Here is a 12,725-nt window from a genome sequence, read left to right as displayed (position 1 = left end):
TGTTTGATTTATTTTTATTGTGATTTACTGATAATGGTTTTTTAATATCTATTATATGCTATGACCCTCATGCATCAATGGTTAATATTGCAAAATGCCTATTCTACATGAGTTTAGTTTTATTCTAGGAATTCAGAACAATATTTTGTTATTTTTACAATGATGTTTTGTCAAATTCTTTCTTATTTTCTCAGTTTTTATTTTGTAATTGTGTACTGATATTTATTTGTCATCTACATATGTATAAGCCTAAGCAACCATTGCAACTGAACAGACAATTGAACAGGCTGAGTGGGGCGACCAGGCCAGCAGGGGTTAGTGACAGGTGGCCAAACGACTGAGCAGCAGGCTGCGTGGGGCAACCAGGCCAGCAGGGGGGTTAATGAGGAACAGTCAAACAACCAAGAAGCAGGCTGTGTGGGGCGACCAGGCCCATGGGGGTGGGAGAGGGTAGTGAGGGGTGACCAGGCCAGTGGGCCAGTGTGTGTGGGGGAGTTAGTGGCGACCAGGCCAGCGGGGGAGGGGGGCAGTTAGGGGTAAACAGGCAGGCAGGCAGGTGAGTAGTTAGGAGTCGGTGATCCCAGATTGTGAGAGGGATGTCTGACTGCCAGGACCAGGTCTAAACCAGCAGTCAGACATCCCCCAAGGATTGGAGAGGGTATAGACTGGGCTGAGGGGGGTCCCCCTCCCTGTGCACAAATTTCAAGTACTGGGCCTCTAGTCCTATATAATAAAAGCCTAATATGCAAATTGTCCCCTCAACTGGGAGTTTGACCGCTCGCTATGACATGTGCTGACCACCAGAGGCTGGTGTGGAACATGGCGGGCAATGGTGATGTGGCACTGGGAGCAGGTAGCAGTGGTGGTACTGCCGGCCAGCCCGATGGGACCCAATGAGAGCAGGACCATGGCAGGATGGTGGAGGGGCGGTTCCAGGCCAACACGGATGTGAGCAGGGGCTAAATCACCCCACAGACAGTGACCAGTGGCAGTGGATGAGGGTGGGGCCACCGCCCAGCTCACAGGCACTAAGAGAGCTGGGTGGGGGGGGGCTTGGCCCCAACCAATCCCCCTGCAGATGGTGACCAGTGGCAGCAGGCCCTGATGGCCCAATCAGGGCTGGGGTCCAGCCTGGGACAGGGAACTGGTGATGGGTGGTAGCAACCAACCTCCCATGGCACCAGGGCAGGGGCTGCAACATCTCATGGGCTACATGGGGCGAGGATGACGCAGATGGAGGTGTGGTGAAAATGCGGAGTGTCCGCTGGTCTTGCTCTCACTCTCCCTGCTATCCTGCCCTGGGATGCCAGGGCTTGCACACCGGGAAAGCCCCCATGCTTAGGTACTGGGCACCAGCAAGGAGCCCGCCCCGCACTGCATGGCTTCTTGCAGTGAGCCAGGCCCCAGCGGCAGGGAGCCACCTGAATCACAGGGGCCAGTCAGGTTCCCGTTGGTTTGAGCAGGAATTGGTCTGAGAAGCTGGCCAGGAGAGAGCACACTGCTCGTCTAGCTTCCATACGGCATTGTTGGGTAGTCTAGAGATCCACATTGCCCTGCAGCCGACAGCACTCAGCCGCACTCACCGCATCTCTGCGTGGGGCCTTGGGAACCATAACTCAGGCAGAGGGGGGCGCATGTGGGCCTGGGTGCTTCCCAGGGCCCAGAGGTCAGCTGGGACCTGCCCTCCACATCAGACGCTTGCACTTCTATCGCCAGCCAGGCCTAGAGACTGCACCCATGCATGAATTTCATGCACTGGGCCTCTAGTATTAGATAAATTTATAGAGATTATTTTCCACATAATATTTAGCACTGTGCTTTAATATTTATGTGGGTATAATAATTATACAGTAAATATGCATTAATAAAATATTGCTTTTCCTTTTTAGAAAAGTATAGGAAAGAAAGGGGGAAATGACAATGTGCAAAAGAGTAGATTTCAAATAACTCTAAATGAAGATACAGTGGCAAGATGTTTGCCTCAACCTGACAATAGGTGGAGCCAGTGTGTTCAAGAGTCTTAGTTCTCTCAACCTTGGCAGAATATACAGAGCCCAGGGGGCAACTGGGTAGACAATTTAGAGCTCAGCTGTATTTACAATTGTATAACCATCTCCCAGAGCCAAGGATTAAAAATAGAAGCATTAAAACTTGGTGAATCTAAAAAAAAAAAAAAAAAAAGTGCTCATATATTGTTTCATGAGGAGCCCTCCTGCACACAGCGAGCCAATGAGCCAAATGAAAATAGTAACTGGTTTGAGTCTTAAAGAAACTCAGCACTTCCCCATAGCATTTTTCAAATATTTTACTACCTAGGGAAATGTTCAAATACTGTTAAAGACCCCAGAACTTCAGAAGACAGGGAAATCATCTAACTTAATCTCCTCAATTTATAGTAGGCAATATTTTGTTCATACCTACTACTACTTCCTAGCTGTATAAACTTGGCAACTTTACACTTAAGCCTTAGTTTCCTGACCTGTGAAATGGAGAAAGAAACCCAATAATATTTAAAATATTTAAGTAATTAAATATGATGAAAACAATAAATAAACATGACCAAATAATACATATAAAGATCATTCTGATATGAAGAAAGATCAATTGAACATTATAAAGGAATTTCCACAATCTAGCAACGTTAAGAATTAAGTGCTACCTGGAAAGTGCTGCCTGGGAAAAGTTCTTGTATCTGGATTAACTCAAGAACAGATGTCAGGAGGGAGAAAGTTTGCCTTCCACTCCAGACAATAACAAAGTTTTTGGGTACAGTGGTGCCTCACACAACGAACTTAATTCGTTCCAGGAGCAAGTTTGTTATGCGAAAAGTTCGTTATGTGAAACGCGTTTTCCCATAACAATACATGTTAAAAAAAATAATTCGTTCTGTAGCATAAAATATGCTAAGATGACATAAAAAAAGATAAATTTTTTGTTATTATTTTTATTTAGATACATCTAAAAATTTAATTTTTTTAAAAAAAACACACATTTTTTTAATTTTAAGACAGACTAAGTAGAGTCTACCGAATCTTGCACATCTTCATCCATTTTCTGCTTTTTGGCCGATGGTTTCATGAAAAACCTGTCCAAAGTCGTTTGTTTTTCTCTTTTCTCCAACATCTGCCGGAAATAACGGACAAGAGTATCGGAGTAAAGATCAATGATCCTGTTTGCTTCAGCTGAATCCGGATAGTGGGCATTGGTAAACTCCTGAACTGCTTTCCATTTGACCAGGATGTTCTTGATGTCAGCAGTTGGGATTGGTTGATTGTTTGATTGTTGCTCCTCGTTATCAGATGACGCTTCCCTTTGAGCATTGTCCTGTTTCATTTCAACAGAAATCACCTTCCTGTTTTTTTTTTAGAAGCCATGATATAAAAAAAATATTGAGTTTAACTTAAAAGGACGACTGCCGTGATACGTGCGTGATTTAATTCGTAATGAAGAACTATTGCCGCGATACGTGCTTAAGTTAAGCGCAGTGACTAATGACTGCCTGCAGTGCCTGCGAGGAAGGATGCAATACATCGGCAGCGATCGTGGAAGCTCGGGCGAAGCAGTCGTGGAAGCTCGGGCAAAGCGGTCGTGGAAGCTCGGGCGACTTCGTTGTGTGAAACGAAGTTCGTTGTATGAATCATGAAACGAAGTTCGTTGTGTGCAGAGTTCGCTGTGCGAGGCGTTCTTTATGCGAGGCACCACTGTACTTTGGCTCATCCAAAGTTTTTTTTTTTAAATCACATAAATGTGTGTTATAGTACTAGGTAATCTACTCCTTAGTAGCTTTTAAGTAGGGCTGATATCAAAATAGAAACAGGGAACTAATACAGGTACAGTAAGATGGTTCTCAACACCATTGATGGGTTCATGGAAAGTGCGGCTTTAAGTAATACAACATATAAATGAACCAATTTTAGCACAGGCTAGTTTCTATAAGCAAGAGTTAAGTACCCATGGCATATTTCTGGTCACAAAAACAATACCAAATTTCTAGGTAAAAACCCAAAACACTTCTAACATTAAGACTGAAATAAATGTGAGCTATACATACATTTAAGAAAGATAAATAAAACCAAGTAAGATAATTCTTTCCCAACCCAATTATACCAGCTCAGAGTTATGGGTGACCAGAGCCTCTATTGGCAGTTTAGAGCGCAAGGTAGTAACCAACCCTTCCATTACAGGGCCACTCACACCCACACACGCACTCACTCAGACCAGGACGATGTAGACACACACTAGTTAACCTAGCATGCATATCTTTGGGACGTGAGAAGAGACCAGAATACCTTGAGAAATACGCAAACATGGGGAGAATACGCAAACTCCACACCGACAGTGGCCCTGGTTTGGAATCGATTTTTTTTTTCTTTATCAACATTATAATGAAACACTGTTGAATGAAGCAACATTATTCCAGGAGCTACTGTCATACTTTAAAAAGTAATGATTACAAATTCAGTTCAATTGGACAAACATTAGTATTTTCTATGGGCAAAGCACTGAGGTGGGAAATGGGAAGAAAGGTTAGTAAGTAAATAACACTGATTTCTCTCCTAAGAAATAATATATACAATTTCGTAGGAAAGATAGATAAACAACTAGCAAGGGAGAATGGCAGGACCAAGCAGCATAAACAACATAGTTGGGGGTGGGGGTGGGAAGGAACCCAAGAGGGTGTTTAGTAAGGAGGAAGCACTTGAACTCTGCCTTAAGATAAGAAGGATTTTTATCACTACTAATCTAGGAGTCATTCTATTTTCTTGGCATACATATATTGGCATCAAAAAATCTTTAATTTATGAAAACTTTTTTTTTACATTATTTTTAAAAATATACAAGTTTCACTTTATTGCATGTAAGTTGTAACAAAAATATTTTAAAACTACACATTGTAAAAATGGGAATGTTCATATTAAATTCAAGATGATGTGTAATATTAGGTTTGGGATGAAAGGTCAAGTATATAGTGGTAAAGAGATAAAAGGTCCTGAGCTCCATTATCAGTTATGGTCCTGGTAAACTTAGCCTAACAAGATGGAAATTATAGAGGAGAGGAAAGACTCAGAGAAAAAAGAGTATTATATGAATAAAATGCTGCTTTGAAAAAGGTTCAGGATGAAAGCTGAACAGTGAGATTAACAGTTAATAGATAAGCACGATGGAGAAGACTCAATAGAGCAAGGGAAGTAAGACGGTCTTGAACTCCCTGGAGAAGTATTATGAAGACTTTAGATTTATCCAGAGGTCAAAAGGGGGAAGTTTCCAAACTATGCACAGGATGAAGAGGCATTATGGAAATAACAAAATCTGAAAATGATTACTTTGATAATCCCTACTTTTTATTGAAACTTTCAGGGCCCAACTCAATTAGGTAAATTTTGCCTAAACACCATACTAAAATATGATCACTCCTTCTTTAAAAAAGAGTATTTTTATTTATTTAGAGAGAGGAAGGGAGAAAGATAGAGATAAAGACATCAATGAGAGAAACATTGATAGACTGCCTCCTGCACGTCCCACACTGGGGATCGAGCCAGCAACCAGGGCATGTGACCTCCTAGTTCATGGATGGATGCTCAACCACTGAGCAACCGCTGGGCTCCCTCTTCTGACAGCACTTAATGTTTTAACCTCTCATCTGGCACTTAGCACAGATAGCCTTGAACAGATAGTACTTTTTTCACTAAGTCATAATATAGATTAATGCCTCATCTACTTAACCTAAACAATATAAAAGAGGCAACCACAGAAACAGATATAATCACACCAATAGCATGTGTACTATGAACAAATAAGCTAAGTAACAAAGGTCTCACAATAAATTCATTTGAAATAGGACTATTGAGTTATATCTACAGAAGACTTTCAAGTACAGAAATAAAAATCAAGTAGCAACACAAAAGTTGCTAGACTGTGATCATTGGTATTTCTCATAAAACTATTTTCTGAGATCACTGGTATTTCTTGTAAGGACTGGTTTCTGGCCCAATCTATCATAAAGAATGTTTGTTTCCTAATATGTACTTCATAATATATTATCATTTAGGAAGGGTCTTTAAAATTTCTGGAGAAGCTTTAAATAACTAGGATATTATATTAGGTGGGTAGTATGTTATTGATCCATTCTTTCTGTAGGAATAGGTGAAGAAAATGGTAAGACAGAAATTCATTAAATATCTATTTTGGGAAGCAGCAATTCTGTAGGTTGTTTGGTGTAAAAATATATACATATACATATACATATATGTATTTTTTTGTACCAGAGGCTATACAACATGACTGTTGTTTGAACAATGTAACAAACATCCATTCCTCAGAATTGATCACTGTTTTCATTTTTATGCCTGTGTCAAGCCTTTTATTTTAATAAAAGAAATGTTATTACAGATAAAGTAAAGTCACCCATCTCTCCAGTCCAATTCTCCTTCACACATTTTCAGAGGTAATGGTTAGTGTTAATTTGTATGCATCATTGTAACTCATTAAAAAATTATTTTACACATATGTGTCCATAAACAAAGTTTTGCTTTGCTGTATTTTTGGTTGTGTGTGTTGTTTTTTTTTTAAATCTAAATAGTATAACTCTGTAAATATACTTTCAAATAGTTTGGATTTTTTAAATCCTCACTTGAGAATATATTTATTGATTTTAGGAAGTGGGAAAGGGAAAGAGAAACACTGATGTGAGAGAGAAATATCAATTGGTTGCCTTTTGTATATACCCTGACTAGGGATGGAACCCATAGTCTAAGTATGTGCCCTGACCAGGAATTTGAACCCACAACCTTTTAGGTATACAGGACAATACTCCAACCAACTGAGCCACCTGGCTGGGGCATCTTCAAATAGTTTTTATCAAAAAAATCATAACTGAGAGATCCATCAGATAGATAGTCTAGTTCATTTCTTTCAACTGCTCTCATATGAACATACCAAATTATATTTATTCCCATATCAATGGACAGTCTAGGTTGTTTCCTATATTTTTCTATTAAACAATATTTCAGTGTACATCCTTCTTTATGTACATTTATACAAGTATATTGCTTTGTGCCTTATCTGCATATAACTGGCTCTTCCTATTGGGGAGAAGAAAAGGAAGAGGATAGTGATGGAAAGGGGTCCTGAACTATCCCAGGAGGAAGAAGGTCAATGGACATGGAATGGAAATGCTCACTGGAGCAGAGTTCCCTTACATCATCCTCACTCTCACTGCCATGTTGCAGACTATCTTACTTTGACTTGTAAGATAAAAAGTAAAATGAAAAGTAAAACAATAATGCATGCTAAATGGATCATTTTACACAAGGAATATCAACATATATTGATACTCCTGATAAATGTAGGATAAATGTTTTAATATCTATATCTATCTATCTGTCTATCTCTATTTAAAGATAAGCTCTTACATAGAATTTCTTTAAAGCTTATCTTCTAAATCACTTTTTAAAGACATGGAAATGTTCACTATATTCATTAAGTAAGAGCATCGACCTATGAACCAGTAGGTCATGATTCAATTCCCAGCCAAGGCACATCCCTGGGTTGTGGGCTTGATTCCCAGTATGGAGGCAGCCAATTAATAACTTTCTCTCATCATTGATGTTTCCATCTCTCTCCTCCCTTCCTCTCAGAAAACAATAAGAATATAATATATATATGTGTATGTGTGTTTGTATAAATATAGAAAGAGAACAGTCAAAACAGTCAGAGGATATGTTATAAATAATTAACTGATCATAAGAAATTTTCCACAATGAAGAAACCAAGATGGCGGCACAGGTAAACACATGAACTTGTTAACTTACACAACAATTTCAAAACCTCAACTAAAAGACAAAACGGACATCATCCAGAACCACAGGAAGGCTGGTTAAGTGGAAATTCTACAACCAGAAGGGAAGAGAAAAGCACACTGAGACTCAGAGGAAATGTGGAAGGCAGAGGTCTGGAGGTACGCGTGCGGAGAGGGCTGGCAACTAAGTACGTGGCTGGGAGGGAAACACGAGCTCCCGACTGCTCTGAACTTCAGTTCCGGGCAAGACTCTGGGAACCCAGACTCATACAGGGAAAAACTGGAATGTCTGGCAATGGGTAGAACTCGAGGGCAGCTTTCTCTCAGAGGTGCTTGCAGCAATTACCAAAGGACACTGAGACTCGGGGGCTTCTTAGGGCAGGGCTGACAGGAAGCCATTTCTGTTTGCTCCACCCTGAGACTCTGTCCCATCCAAGCTGTACGCAGAGGCTTTGGCATATGAATGGCCTGGTCCTTTGAAACATAAACTTACCTAACAAACTGCAGCTGAGTCAGAGAGACCCAGAACATCCAAAAGAAGGCCCAAAGCCCCATAGCAGCTTGCATTGCTTCATAGCTGGTCCTCATCTGGGCAACTCCAAAACCCAAACAAAGAAGAGGAATCTGCAGATTTCTCTGTAGCTCCTGCTAGGTGGCCTCAGGCAGAGACTAAGTTAGCACCTCCTTGGAGATCCAAGAACCAGTGTACCCAGGGGTCAGAGCAGGACCATCCAGATTACAACTCCTCAGATCCATAAGGGACACACTCAGGTGGCAGATTCAGTGACCACAAAAGCCCCACTAAAGCAAGTCTTGCCCCATAAGGTGTCTCCAGCACAGAAGTTCTCCTATCATAGACACAGCTGATCCTCACAGCCAATTGGCCTGGAGGACAATTCCTCCCAGTGATACAAACAACAATCAAGGCTTAACTACAACAAGACTGTGCACACAGCCCACAAAGGGGTGCACCAAGAGTGTCCACCTCAGGTAACTGGGGAGGCTGAGCCACTGGGCTCTATAGGACACCTAGCACACAAAGCTACTCTATCAACTGAGGGAAGCAGCCAAAATGTAGAGAAAAAGAAACAGGTCACAAATGAAAAAAATGGAGGAAAGCAAACGACTGGATATAGAGTTCAAAACTACGGTTATAAGGTTTTTGAATAATTTTCCAGAAAAGGCCAATAAATTTAGTGACACCCTCGAGGATATGAAAAAGGACCAACTAGAAATTAAGATACAATGACTGAAATTAAAAATGCTGAAAGGTATTCTTTATGAAGAGGAAGAAGAAAAAGGTAAAAATAAAATTATGAACAACAAATACATATCTATCAACAAGTGAATCTAAAAATCAAGTGAATAAAAAATCTGATGAACAGAATAAACTGAATATAAAGATAGAATCAGGGACATAGAAAGGGAATGAACTGACAATTCTCAGGGGGAAAGGGATGTGGGGGTGTGTGGGAAGAGACTGGACAAAAATCGTAAACCTATGGATGAGGACAGTGGGGGAGGAGGATAAGGGCATATGGTGGGGTGGGAACTGGGTGGAGGGGAGTTATGGGGGGGGGAGAAGAGGAACAATTGTAATAATCTGAACAATAAAGATTTAATTAAAAATAAATAAATAAATAAATAAATAAGAAATTTTCCATGAGGCTGAAGGTGAAGTGATGATACAGTAAGAGCTGGTATCATGGGCCCTAACTAGTGTGGCTCAGTGGATAGAGTATAGGCCTGCAGACTGAAGGGTCCTAGGTTCGATTCCTGTCAAGGGCATGTACCTTGGTTGTGGGCACATCCCCAGGGGGAGTGTGCAGGAGGCAGCTGATCAATGTTTCTCTCTTATAATGTTTCTAACTCTCTATCTTTCTCCCTTCCTCTCTGTAAAAAATAAATAAAATATATTTTAATAAAAGAAAAAAAGAGCTGGTACCATGGAATCTAAGCCACCTATTTGTGCCATTTAATTGTGCTTCGTGGATCTGTTTGGGCTGGGTCTCGTTTTTACCAATTTCACTTTATAATATAATGCTGGAAAGAGTGATTACTGGTACTTTTTATTTCTACTTCTTAGTTGTTGCTTTTTAAATATATATATATATATATATATATATATATATATATATATATATATATATAATTGATTTTTTACAGAGAGGAAGAGAGAGCTAGAAACATCAATGAGAGAGAAATATCAATCAGCTGCCTCCTGCACACTCCCTACTGGGAATGTGCCCGCAACCAAGGTACATGCCCTTGACCAGAATCAAATCTGGGACCCTTCAGTCCACAGGCTGACACTCTATCCACTGAGCCAAACTGGTTAGGGGTCTTTTATTTTCTGGTTCTTTTATTTTCTATATTTTTCCTTCACAAAATTTTGAAGAGTTGATAAGTACTTCCCCAAGTCTAAACTATGAGTCCATGAAGATTTTACCACTCTTCATTCCAGGCTTAGTATTATGCCTGGCATACTGAAAGTAATGTCAATATTTGCTGAGTGATTCAAAATGTTCTGCAATATGAAAGTAATTACTTTCTAATAAGAAAAATGAGAAAATTTGTGTTTATAAGGGAAACATATATAAACATAACATTAACTTTTTAAAAACACACAACTTACCATAAATAGAGAATGACAGAAAAGGGTATCAACTAATTAACCCTTGGCTTAGTATAATTGATGAAAATTTTATGGAAGAGTGTGCCTTAAGTGTGACTAGGACTTAGTGCAGAGAACAGTATTCAGGGCACAAATAATACAGACATGTGCAAAAACAGAAAAGAACATAGTGTGTCTAGGAAAACATGAGAAGTAACTTATATTATGTGTAGGGAGCAAGTTGTCTCAGGAGATAAAGCTACTAAGATAAACATAAATAATATGTCTGTGAAAAAAAAATATGTCTGTGATCTCCCTTCCAAACTGTAAAAAGTTTTAATTCCATCCCAGGAAGAAAATGGAGAGCAAATGAGGCAAAGGAATAATAAAAAGACAAGTAACTTTGCCCTGGCCAGGGTGGCTTAGTTGATTGGAGCATCTTTAATTTAATTTTTATTTTTTTAAATATACTTTATTGATTTTTTACAGAGAGGAAGAGAGAGGGATAGTTAGAAACATCAGTGAGAGAGAATCATCAATCAGCTGCCTCCTGCACACCCCCTACTGGGGATGTGCCCACAACCAAGGTACATGCCCTTGACCAGAATCGAACCTGGGATCTTTCAGTCTGCAAGCCGATGCTCTATCCACTGAGCCAACCCGGTTTCAGCAGCATCTTTAATTTTAAATGAGTGAAAACAAATATTTAAAATATTTTTTCTCAGCTTTAATCCAAAAGCACCAAAGGGTCTCCAGTTCAATTCCTGGTCAGGGAACATGCCCAGATTTCTGGTTTGATCCCCATTTTGTGTGCATACAGGAGGCAGCCAATTGATGTTCTCTGTGCCTTCCTCCTTACCTCCCTCCCTTCTTCTCTCTCTGAAATCAATGGAAGCCTATCCTTGGGTGAGGATTAATTTTTAAAAAATGACAAGTAACTTTATGATAAGCCTGATGATTGGATATGTTAGAAGGGGGAAGATAATTTGACTAATTTAAGAGAGATTTCTATGATAAATTCCCAATTGGTTATGCAAAAGGCAACCAAAAGTATGCAAATATGTAATTACTAGAGGCCCAATGCACAAATTTCATGCACTTGAGGGGGGCTGGGGTCCCTCAGCCCGGACTGCAACCTCTCACAGTCTGGGAGCCCTCATGGGATGTCTGACTGATGACTTAGTGCTACTGAGGAGGCGGGAGAGGTTCTTACCACTGCTGCTGCGCTAGCCAGCAGTGAGCCTGACTTCTGGCTGAGCACACTGACCACCAGGGGACAGCTCCTGCATTGAGCATCTGCCCCCTGGTGGTCAGTACGTGTCATAGCGACCATTCGTTCTGCTATTCGGTCCATTTGCATATTAGCCTTTTATCATATAGGATTATTCATCTGAAAACTAATAAAATGTCAGAGTGTTAAGAAAGTTACCTGTTATCTTTCCATAGGAGAAGGGAATAACTTGAAATATGCAGTGCCATCACCATAAATATTCCCTACACAGATTTTTTTCATTATAATTAAATAAGTGCTTAGCATGGTGGTTGGCACATAGTAAGTACAGTACCAATAAATATTAGCATTATATTAATACTGTGTTTTAAATGTTATCTAAAAGGCCACAAAATGAACTAATTTCCCCCTGGAAATCTGTATATTCTTTAACAGTCAGTGGTTCTTCCTTGAAATCTTGGCATAAGCTCTCAGAATTTAAATCTTCCTGGCTGCATAGAGCATAAGGAATTTCATCAGATCTAACTGTTGAAAGAGTTGTTAAACAGAAGAGAAAGTACATAAAACCTTTTAGCAGTGATAGGGAGATCACCAATGAGGATTTTAAACACGTCTGTGCCCCGCATTGAGTAAGGCCAATTTTCTGAACTATTGGGTCGGCAACTAAGTAATTGCTGGTTTCTCACATATATGGCTTCAGTTGAATTTTTAGGTTTGCAGACGTAGTACAAATGTAAAACACATTTTGTTATTTGATAGTTGGCTATTCAGCTGTTAATCAGTAAAAAAAGTTTTTTGATCTGTTTTGTAGTTTTCGTTTGGCGTTCGTTGAAAAATGGAAAATCAAAAGGAACATTTTCGTCATATTTTGCTTTTTTATTTCCGCAAAGGGAAAAACGCATCGCAAGCTCATAAAAAGTTATGTGCTGTTTATGGTGACGAAGCCTTAAAAGAACGGCAGTGTCAAAATTGGTTTGCCAAATTTTGTTCTGGTGATTTTTCACTCAAAGATGAAAAACGCTCTGGTCGTCCAGTTGAAGTTGATGAAGCCCTAATCAAAGCAATAATCAATTCGGACTGTC

At 39.9% G+C, this 12,725-nt stretch overlaps 1 protein-coding gene across 5 annotated transcripts in view; it reads right to left on the bottom strand.

Annotated features, from left to right (window-relative positions):
• ACER3 (alkaline ceramidase 3) overlaps nucleotides 1–12,725 on the bottom strand; it is a 71,133-nt gene that overhangs the window by 44,929 nt on the left and 13,479 nt on the right. Inside the window, exon 2 of one of the 5 annotated variants that reach the window (XM_045578039.1) lies at nucleotides 11,691–11,692. The exons of the other annotated variants lie outside the window; for them this stretch is intronic. The gene's annotated coding sequence lies outside the window, so the exon portion shown is untranslated. The remainder of the gene's footprint in view (nucleotides 1–11,690; nucleotides 11,693–12,725) is intronic. 5 annotated transcript variants of the gene reach the window in all.

Source organism: Pipistrellus kuhlii, unplaced genomic scaffold (assembly GCF_014108245.1).
Source record: "Pipistrellus kuhlii isolate mPipKuh1 unplaced genomic scaffold, mPipKuh1.p scaffold_m20_p_9, whole genome shotgun sequence".
Lineage (NCBI taxonomy): Eukaryota > Metazoa > Chordata > Mammalia > Chiroptera > Vespertilionidae > Pipistrellus > Pipistrellus kuhlii.
Note: the sequence above shows the minus strand (reverse complement) of the source record. Positions and strands in the feature narration are given on the sequence as shown.